This window comes from Bos grunniens, chromosome 1 (assembly GCF_055505025.1).
Source record: "Bos grunniens cultivar Pamir isolate PY7600 chromosome 1, Bosgru_T2T1.0, whole genome shotgun sequence".
NCBI lineage: Eukaryota > Metazoa > Chordata > Mammalia > Artiodactyla > Bovidae > Bos > Bos grunniens.
The window spans coordinates 43,689,781-43,699,168 of NC_141165.1; the positions used below are offsets into that span (position 1 = coordinate 43,689,781).

At 40.9% G+C, this 9,388-nt stretch overlaps 1 pseudogene; it reads left to right on the forward strand.

Annotated features, from left to right (window-relative positions):
- The first annotated feature begins 881 nt into the window (after positions 1-881).
- Positions 882-1,615, forward strand: LOC147379348 (14-3-3 protein eta pseudogene; annotated as a pseudogene).
- The last annotated feature ends 7,773 nt before the right edge of the window (positions 1,616-9,388 follow it).

A 9,388-nucleotide genomic window follows, 5' to 3' on the forward strand; every position in this document is an offset into this window, starting at 1 on the left:
TTCTTGATGTGCTAATGGGTGTTAAGAATATCTAAGTGATGCATGTAGCATTTCCGATGTTATTCAGACCCTAGACCTCAGAGCATATAGAGGGAATATTTTCCTGTATTCTTATCATACATAATATAAAGAAAATCACATTCTATATAGTCTTTATATATTCTTCCATGTAGATGAAACAATAGGAAACTGAGTAATGAATATACTAAAAATTGCCAAAAATCACCCCAGGCATCACTCCCTTATGCTAGGTTTTTGACCAGTGCACAACCAGCTGTGGGCTTCACTGGTGGCTCAGGGGTAAGGAATCCGCCTGCCAGGCAAGAGACTCAGAGATCGGGGTTCGATCCCTGGGAGGGGACAATCCCTTGGTGGAAGAAATGGCAACCCACTCCAATAATCTTGCCCAGAAAACTCCATGGACAGAGGAGTCTGGCAGGCTACAGTCCATAGGTCACAAAAGAGTCGCACTTGACTGAGGGACTGAGGTACAGCCAGCTGTACCAGACTCTGGTTTCCCACACGCTCCCTCACATGCTGTCTCCTATAGTTCAGTCAGACACTATTTAAGTGAATAGTACAGATACTATCCATTTTATGGATCAGCTCATGAAGTGGATAAAAAAGATCTCAATCATGTTAGAAAGGAGGAAAAAGGAATTATAAACTTTTTTCGACACTCCAGACAAATATGAAAATGAAACAACCCAGCCCAGAGGTCTAGGCAGCCGAGAAGGCGAGCAGAGCTGCGGGCCAGCAGAGCTGCCTGCCACCTGCAGCCTGGACCACAAGGCAAGCCACTGTGCGCGTGCGCAGTGGCAGCGGCCTCTGCGGTGGCCAAGAGCGCTCGCGCCATGGGCGAGCGAGGGAGCCCGGCGCCAGGAGAGGCCCGGCCACAACGACAAGGGGCACCACAAGCAGCTGCGACTGCGGCTGGCCAAAGCCTCTGCGATGAAGGAAGCAACCAGCCTCAATGAACCCGTCTTCACTGAAGACCGAGACCTCTTCTCTGTGGCTTACAAGAACGTGGGCATTGCCTGACTGTCTTCCTGGAGGATCATCAACCAGAAAACCATGGCGGACAGGGAATGAGAAGAAACTAAAGAAGGTTAAGGTTTAGCGAGCGAAGATCAACAAGGAGCTGGAAACGGTGTGCAACGCCATGCTGGCTTTTCTGGACAAGTTCCTCATCAGGAACCACAGTGATTTCCAGCGTGAGAGTAAAGTCTTCTCCCTGGAGATGAAAGGCGACTCCTGTCGCTACCTGGCGGGGGGGGGGGGGGGGGGGGGGGGGCGGGTTCCGGTGAGAAGAAAAACGATGTAGTCCAAAACTCTTCACTCTGTGGAAAGGAAGCCTCCGCAATCAGCCAAGAGCGCTTGCAGCCCACGCACCCCCATCCGGCTAGGCCAGGCCTCAGCTTCCTGATGTCCAGCTTCTCTGGACACAGAGATCCAGAAGGACTACATGCTCGTCATGCTGCTGCTGCAAGACAACCTCACCCTCTGGAGGAGCAACCAACAGGACAAGGAAGCTGGAGAAAACAACGCAGGCACCTCGGTCCTGACCCCACCCTGTCCCGCCAGTCCTTCCTCATCACAATCACTGAGTATCTAGTGCTAAACTTGTCTGTGTGGCAGTATAGCTACTCAGACTACTCACATCTACTCTCTGCTCTCCCAGGAAGCAGTTCTGGACAAATTCACTGTCTGGCATTGCTTTGAGCCTGTGGAAGCTTCCTTTTCCAATTGTGCAGACAGGTGCATTCCCAAGGAGGCCTTTTCAGTACTATGCCTGCTGATCTAAGTGAAATGAAGGTGAAAGCAATGGGGAAGTTAGAAGGGAGAATTAGCGGACACAGGCTATTTAACAGTCAGTTATTTAAATGATTCATTTAAAACAAGCTGGTAATGTTTGTTAAAGCAGTATGTCTGTACATGCAAAAATGAATTCACTGCTCTCGCCTGTTTCTTAAACTGATGGAAAACTGTGCGGGAAGCTAAGACGGAGAGATCCTTTCTTCTTTCCATCTGGTTAATAATAAGCTGCCTCACATGACGATTAAGTTGCACCTTGTTTTCCCTCTTTAAATAATGAGGTGCACAAACCTTCTTTTCAATGCAATACATCTAAAGTTTTGATACCTGTAACTTTTAGGGGTGGGGGGAGGTTACGATTATTTAAGAGTCATGGATTTATTTTTTGTAACTCTTTGGCTGTCGTCCTTATGTGTCAGCCCATGTCAATCGAAATGGATGATTATAAAATACTAGACTTTCAAAGTATATCTTTTGGAGTTCAATGGGTAAATAAATGCTGTTTGGGGGATATTTTTAAAAATAAGAAAAAAATGAGATAACTTTCAGTTCAGTTGCTCAGTCATGTCCGACTCTCTGCAACCCTGTGGACTACAGCACGCCAGGCTTCCCTGTCCATCACCAACTCCCAGAGCTTACTCAAACTCATATCCATGGAGTCAGTGATGCCATCCAACCATCTCATTCTCTGTCAGCCCCTTCACCTCCCGCCTTCAATCTTTCCCAGCACCAGGGTCTTTTCAAATGAGTCAGTTCTTCGCATCAGGTGGCCAAAGTATTGGAGTTTCAGCTTCAGCATCAGTCCTTCCAGTGAATATTCAGGACTGAGATAACCTTAGATGATTCAGTTTAGAATATTAAATGATTCCTTTTGTATCTCATGATCTCACACTCACTGTCTCACATCCCTTGATACAAGTTTATTAAAAAGTATACATTGTTGAAATGAGACTACAGTTGACCCTTAATATGGGTTTGAACTGTGAAGGTCTACTTATATGCAAATTTAGTTTAGTAAATACATGCTATGCTGCTAAGTCGCTTCAGTCGTGTCCGACTCTGTGCGACCCCATAGACTGCAGCCCATTTGGCTCCTCTGTCTCTGGGATTCTCTAGGCAAGAATACTGGAGTGGGTTGTTATTTCCTTCTCCAGTGCATGAAAGTAAAAAGTGAAAGTGAAGTTGCTCCATCGTGTCCGACTCTTAGTGACCCCATGGACTGCAGCCTACCAGGCTCCTCCATCCATGGATTTTCCAGGCAAGAATACATGCTATACTACTACATGATTGGTTGAGTCCACCGATCAGAACCCCCAGATGAAGAGGGCAGACTGAATTTACATGTGGGTTTAGGACTGTTCAGGGGTCAGTGCCCTAAACACTTCCCCACCCTGAATTACTCCGGGGTCAACAACAGTTAGTTAAAGACTAGTCACTCTGAAAATATTGCAAATAGTGTGGCTCACTGGGAGCTGCAATCCCTTGTTTACGTTCTTGGAAGTCTCTTTTGAATTCATCCAAGAAAAAAACTAATCTATTGTTTTCTCCCCAAGCTCCCCGTCTAATCCTAACCCAGCTCCCTAGGTCAGGATTGTTCCATGCAGTAAGCCTTAATAGAGCAGATACTTAGTGCCAGATGTCATGACCAATGCCGGCAGCGCAGAACTGGACAAGACATGATCCCTGACTTCAAGAAGCTCAGTCAGGTAAATCTTAACATTTGTCTGCCAGAAATTGATGAGTACTTAACTGTCTACAATCATAATGAGAACAGAGAGTGGAAAATACATGTCATTAATCAATAGCAAATGCAGTAAAGAGGAGTTAATTCTTTTTTATTGATGTGAGATTATTTACTTTTTGAGTAATGAGGCTAATACTTAGAAATTGCGTCTAGTGATCACCAAGACAACTGGCCAGTTTAATCATTTTGTTGTAGGAAGCAAGGCCTGAGAGTGAGCTCTTGTCTAATGCTTGGGAGTGAATTATCTGAGGAGACACAACATGCTGAAAAAGCAAGAGTCTTTATTGGAAAGGGGTGCCTTGGTGAAAAGTAGCAGGGTAAGGGAACCCAGGAGAACTGCTGTGCCACGTGGCTCAGTCTTGGGTTTTATGGTGATGGGATTCGTTTCCAGGTTGTCTGTAGTCAATCATTCTGACTCAGGATCCTTCTTGGTGGTATGCACATCACTCAGTGGAGGTAAGATTCCAGCAAGGAGGATCCTGGAAGGTTGATAGACCATATTAACTGGCATCTCCTCTCTCCTTTTGAACTTTCCCAAATTCTTTCAGTTGGTAGTAGCTTATTCGTTTCACATTTTTTACCAAGACCTCTGATTGTAAGAAAGTAAAAAGAATGAACACAAAAGCAAAAGAGAAGTGTCAGGCTCAAGAAATTCACAAAACAGTGGGAGAAATTGACATGTGAATAGTTAACTTTAATAGAAGACCACACTGAAGGGAAGATAGAACAAAATGGAAAGGAAACTGAATGGAAAATAGGGTTGGTGAGGGGCAATCGGGACGTTTTTATAGGGTAAGTAGCTTTTTGACTAGGCTTTGAAGGAAGAGTATGATTTTTATTACAGGTTAAATAGGAGAAGTTCATCCATCACCACAGACATTCTCTCCACTTTAAGCTGTAATCTTCCATTCTTCTGAAACTCTGCTTTGCCATCATTCTTGGCAGACATCATTCTTGTTCCACTGACTGGGTCTTGAATTTATGACACTTAAGTGCTTATAAGTTTATCGGGAGGAAAGTTGCTTTTAATACCAAATTTTCTGGGTCATAATGGGATTTGGGGAAAATCCACCTGTCATGGGGGTTATTTGACTCTGAATTTATATCAGTTCAAAGATGCTTAGATCACAAACTCATTCTACACAGCTTGAAAAATAAAATCCATATATCAAATGTTATAGCTGAAAGGTACACAGCCAGCATGTAACCCAAACATCTTGATGGGAAAACAGAAACCAAAAGCTGTTAAGGGAATTGCTGAAGGTCACATTGGAATTTCTGTAGAAGAAATGGTGCAGGAAATTGGGACACAGATGACCTCATTGTTTTCTCTCAATCACACCTATCTTCTGTGATTTGCTTGGATTCATCCTGGTTCAAATATCTCAATTGCCAAGCTCACCGGGCTCCATGGGAAGAGATTTGTGTGGGTGTCTTTACTGACACTCTATATCTAGGAATTATTAGTGATGTGATAAAGCAGGAGATCATGTCTTTAACTGAAAACTTTCCATACAAATCAAAAAATGCTTTTAGCACTACCCTTGTCTTTTTTCAACCACAATGTATATATATTTTCCTGTCAAAAGGAATGTGCTTTATGCACAAATTAGCATCTGTCTTGCTCATGCTGAATCTGTATAATCAGTATAATAACAAGAGAAATGGTTCATAATTTTTGCCTTATGTTTTTTTCAATTTGATAAATTAAAAAGCAGTGCCAAATTGCAGTTGCGAAGATGCAGCTGAGAAGTATGTTTAACTGCTGCAGCCTCATACAGTCTTTATGGGAAGAAAAGCCACATCTGTTTCTTCTGTAAGCTTGAGGGATGATGACACTCATGAGAGAAACACCAATTCAGGAATCTCTGTGATTTTATGAACCAAACCAAAAAGAAAAAACCTGTGTCCTTGAAAAGAAGTGTCCTTGTGAAAAGAAATAAAGAAGTGATTTTTAGTTTCTCTAGGCTTTGTTGTTTTCTCTGGGGAAAAAAAAAAAAGGTGAGCCAGATAATCCTAATTTCAAACCATTTAGAACATTTTCTGATAATTAATATGCTTAAATGTTAACAGTATCTCTATCAAGGGTTTTCTGCAGAGAAGTATTACGTCGCACTTGTACCATGTTATTCCTATATTTAGTGTTTATAATTCTTATTTAATGTTACCGTGTAATAAAAAACACTTGTGCCCTAACATGTTAACATATAATGCTGATGTGGGGAAAATCATTGGCAAATGACTTTGTAGCTATGGGTAGAATTACAATCATTTTCAGCAATATTATGTGATCATTTTTATTGCTAAGCATGTATCTACAGTTCAGTGACAGACAGTAGATAAAAATACATTGTCAGTAGAGAGCTTTGAAAAAGTAAAAATTAACTAAGTCAGGATGCTAAAGAAATAGCAATATCCCCTATGAATTACGTAGGACATATCTAATTAATTCTTACACTTTAATGCTCTAATATATGCTGAATTGTTTAAAACTCTAGATGCTCAAATGGAACTGCAATTTGTTCTTTGAGTGACCATTGTGACCCAATTATGAGAAATAATTTACTGCAATCTTAGGCTCCTTTGGTGGGAGTATAATATTCAGAACAAAGGAGATGAAAAGCACACAAAGCACATCAGGAAAGGCAAAGCTCTTCTTTATATTAGAATGCCAGCTAGTAAAGTTTAAAGAGATAAAATTAGAACTGCTGCACCAGCCAGTGTAATAATTGATGAAGGCAAGAGTCATCAATAGATGCTAAAACTGTAGGTATAAATCTTAGAGAACAAGATGCTCATATAGTCTTAAAGTAATATTACCCCCTATATGTGGATTAATTACAAAAGAGAATACTGACCTCTATAAAGGAGAGTCTGGGAACACCATGTTAAATGATGGTGATCAAATGACAAAAATGTTTACCACCAGAAATGGAACCAGCTAACACCATGCTCCACTTAATGCAGTAGAGTGATATGATGCAACTTTACCTATGTAGTATTATTTTGAAAATGTTTAACCTGAATCTAATAATGAAAAAGCAATCAGACCAATTCCAATTGTGGAATATTCTGTAAGACATCAGCCCCAAAGTCTTTTTAAACAGAAAATAATCAAAGAAAAGTGAGAGAATTTGAAGAATATTAAAGAGACACAACTGCCAAATGTAAACCATGATCCTTGATTGGATCCTGGGACAGGGAAAAAAGAAGTACCTATAAATAACAATTGGACAGTTAGGTATATTTGAATGTTGACTGTTTATTGTCATAGCAATGTTACATTCTTGGATGTGTTAATGATACAGTGATAATGTGAGAAAATGTCTTTGTTCTCATAAAATACATGCTATTTTTTAGGGACAAATATATTTAGGGGCAATTTTTTTTTTTTTAATGTCAGCAACTTAGCAAAGCTTCAGGCAAAAAATGTTATATTTTTATATGGACAAAGAAAAACTCAATGAGAATATTAAATATTTGTTAATACAGGCGAATAATACAATGTTCCTTTAAGTTTTCTCTAGATTTATTATATTTTTAACTGGGATTAAAAAAAGAGTGAATCAGGAGTACTAAGTTCAATTCATGATACCACATATTAAAGGAGATTTCCATGTCCCAGAGAAAGGTGAAAGGATTAAATATCAAGATGATGAGAGTCAAGAAGCAATGTCATAAAAAAATTGGGGATGTGCATGTGCAGAAAGACAACTATTCTTCTGGATCGGAAAATACAGTCATATAGAAGATGGAGTAATTTTTTTCTTTCTTTTAAGAGAATGCCTAAGACAAATGATTGGATGTAGCAAGCAAACTAAAACCAAAAAGAGCAGAAACAAACTGCAGTTTTGCTAAAGTGGGTAAGACGTTGAAAAGACCTCTTCACTTATCTTCAAATCTAAGAGTCCATGGTCGAAATCAGAAATAGGTCATAGTCTTCCGGAAGCACAGTGACACTCACTGCATAACAGCACCCTCACAGTCTGCTTCAGTGTTTTCAGACCATCAGGTACTCAGTTCAGTTCAGTTCAGTCGCTCAGTCGTGTCCGACTCTTTGCGACCCCATGAACCACAGCACGCCAGGCCTCCCTGTCCATCATCAACTTCCAGAGTCCACCCAAACCCACATCCATCGAGTTGGTAATGCCATCCAACCATCTCATCCTCTGTAGTCCCCTTCTCCGCCTGCCCTCAGTCTTTCCCAGCATCAGGGTCTTTTTAAATGAGTCAGCTCTTCATATCAGGTGGCCAAAGTATTGGAGTTTCAGCTTCAACATCAGTCCTTCCAATGAACACCCAGGACTGATCTCCTTTAGGATGGACTGGTTGGATCTCCTTGCAGTCCAAGGGACTCTCAAGAGTCTTCTCCAACACCACAGTTCAAAAGAATCAATTCTTTAGCACTCAGCTTTCTTTATAGTCCAACTCTCACATCCATACATAACCACTGGAAAAGCCATAGCCTTGACTAGAAGGACCTTTGTGGACAAAGTAATGTCTCTGCTTTTTAATATGCTATCTAGGTTGGTCATAACTTTCCTTCCAAGGAGTAAGCGTTTTTTAATTTCATGGCTGCAGTCACCATCTGCAGTGATTTTAAAGCCCAGAAAAATAAAGTCAGCCACTGTTTGTACTGTTTCATCTATTTGCCATGAAGTGATGGAACTGGATGCCATGATCTTAGTTTTCTGAACGTTGAGCTTTAAGCCAATTTTTTCACTCTCCTCTTTCACTTTCATCAAGAGGCTCTTTAGTTCTTCTTCACTTTCTGCCATAAAGGTGGTATTACCTGTATATCTGAGGTTATTGATATTCCTCCTGGCAATCTTGATTCCAGCTTGTGCTTCTTCCAGCCCAGCGTTTCTCATGATGTACTCTGCATAGAAGTTAAATAAGCAGGGTGACAATATACAGCCTTGATGTACTCCTTTTCCTATTTGGAACCAGTCTGTTGTTCCATGTCCAGTTCTAACTGTTGCTTCCTGACCTGCATACAGGTTTCTCAAGAGGCAGGTCAGGTGGTCTGGTATTCCCATCTCTTTCAGAATTTTCCACAGTTTATTGTGATCCACATGGTCAAAGGCTTTGGCATAGTCAATAAAGGAGGAATGGATGTTTTTCTGGAACTCTCTTGCTTTTTTGATGATCCAGCAGATGTTGGCAATTTGATCTCTGGTTCCTCTGCCTTTTCTAAAACCAGCTTGAACATCTGGAAGTTCACGGTTCACATATTACTCAAAAGCAATACTCAGGGATTTCCTTGGGGGAACAGTGGATAAGAATCTGCCTGCCAGTGCAGGAGACCCGGGTTCAATCCCTAGTCTGGGAAGATTCCACATGCCACAGAGCAACCTAGCAAGCCACAACTGCTGAGCCCATGCACCTGGAGCCTGTGCTCCACAACAAGAGAAGCCATCCCAAGGAGAAGCCCATGCGCTGCAACTAGAGAGTAGCCATCACTCGCCACTACTAGAGAAAGCCTGCGAGCAACAACAAAGACCCAGAACAGCCAAAAATAAATAAATAAAAATTTATTTTAGAAAAGCAGTACTCAGACTTCTGATTCCAAATATATATATATATATTTAAAGAGAAGCACACCCATTATATGTGAGGCATTTTTTTAAGCACTAGAATTTCAGAACAAACAAGAGTGATGGGTTTCTGTTCCTACAGCTTTCAGTCTGGCTCATAGTTTTGGAAAACAGTGAGAATTAAGAAAATAGGGTTTTGTCCATTTTATAGAAATGTTCTCTTGTGCATAAGAAAGAATTATAAAGCCTATCCTGAAAAGCTAGATCTTTTTTAATAAAAATATTTCTGAGA